General features: G+C 37.8%; 1 pseudogene; it reads left to right on the forward strand.

Moving 5' to 3' along the window:
* Positions 1-301: 301 nt before the first annotated feature.
* On the forward strand, positions 302-836 carry LOC140518772 (adenosine 5'-monophosphoramidase HINT3 pseudogene; annotated as a pseudogene).
* The last annotated feature ends 507 nt before the right edge of the window (positions 837-1343 follow it).

Genomic DNA, 1343 nt, shown 5'->3' on the forward strand with positions numbered 1-1343 from the left:
GCACTCATTTTAATTCTTCTATTCCACATGACTCTGGTGAAATTGTATTTAATAGGAATGTATGTGTAGAACGTGTATAAGATTGCAAGCCATCTCAGGGAGGGAGTGGGGAGAGAGGGAGGAAAGAGGGAGAGGGAGGGAAAAAAAATCTAAAATATATGGAGGTGATTATAGAACACTGAAAACAAATGAAATAATTATGTAAAAAATATAAATTCCTTTAAGGCAATAAAAAAAGTGTACCCATGGTGTTGGCCTCCTTCAGCTTTAGAATGACTGTGGGAAGCCCTGGGCCACAGTCATGACTGGGAAACATGAGTCCCTCAGCACTTATTTGCTAACTTCTCCTCCTGCCCCAAGCTGCACCACTATGGAGGAAGGAATGGCTACCTGTTCAGTCAGGGAAGATTATGACCCCAAGTGCAAGTTCTGTTGGATCACTCCCTGGGATGAGCCCTAACACCCAAGCACTCCCCAATCAGAATGAAGACCTGGTTTGCTTTCAAGACATCAGATGTAGAGTTTTACACCATTATCTCATGGAGCCAAAGAAGCACATTGGAAACTGAAAAACTCAAAAGAAAATAGATTGACTTTAGTGGAGAAAATGGTTACTGTTGGAAAAACTTTTCTTCAGCAGAAGTATGTCACTGACCTGACATGTGAGAATGAGTTTCCACTGGACTCCGTTCTTCACTATGGCCCACTTGCACCTTCATGTCCTGGCACCAGCCACTCAAGTGGTCTTCTTATCGAAATTGGTTTATAGAATCAATTCATAGTGGTTCATGACAATTGAACAGCTGATTGAAATGACTATAGGTTGGAAGTGCTAGCAGTTGAAGAGCTATTTTGATTGTGACTCACAGCAAATTAAAAAGTTCGGTGCTTAAGAATCTTTGCCACTGTATAGCTTGATATGTTTTGTGACAGGCCATCCAAAGCACTATAGAATCTTCTGCTCTGAAAAGATATGAAAACCTATGTTTGAATCTTAATGAGTCATTGATGATAATTCACATAAGCAATTGCTTAATGACTTTGGGAAATTTCAATGGAAATATTACAGGCAAAATCACATTAAAACTTATAAAGAAGGGTCTCATATACACAGATGGGTGTGTACACATACAAGTTATTTTCATATTTAAATGAATAACTTCTAATAATGCTTTTTTAATGTTTCCATAAAAGGACACACTACCAAGAAATATTGCTCAAGTCCTTTTTGTAAGACCTACTTTTATTATTTATAATAGTTACTTCTTGTAATAGTACTACCTGGTTATGTGCTGTTGTGTGACAGGATAGGAAAAGAAAGGAAACTTAAACCAAGTTATTTA

The sequence above is a fragment of the Notamacropus eugenii genome, chromosome 1 (genome assembly GCF_028372415.1).
Source record: "Notamacropus eugenii isolate mMacEug1 chromosome 1, mMacEug1.pri_v2, whole genome shotgun sequence".
In the NCBI taxonomy this organism is placed as follows: Eukaryota; Metazoa; Chordata; class Mammalia; order Diprotodontia; family Macropodidae; genus Notamacropus; species Notamacropus eugenii.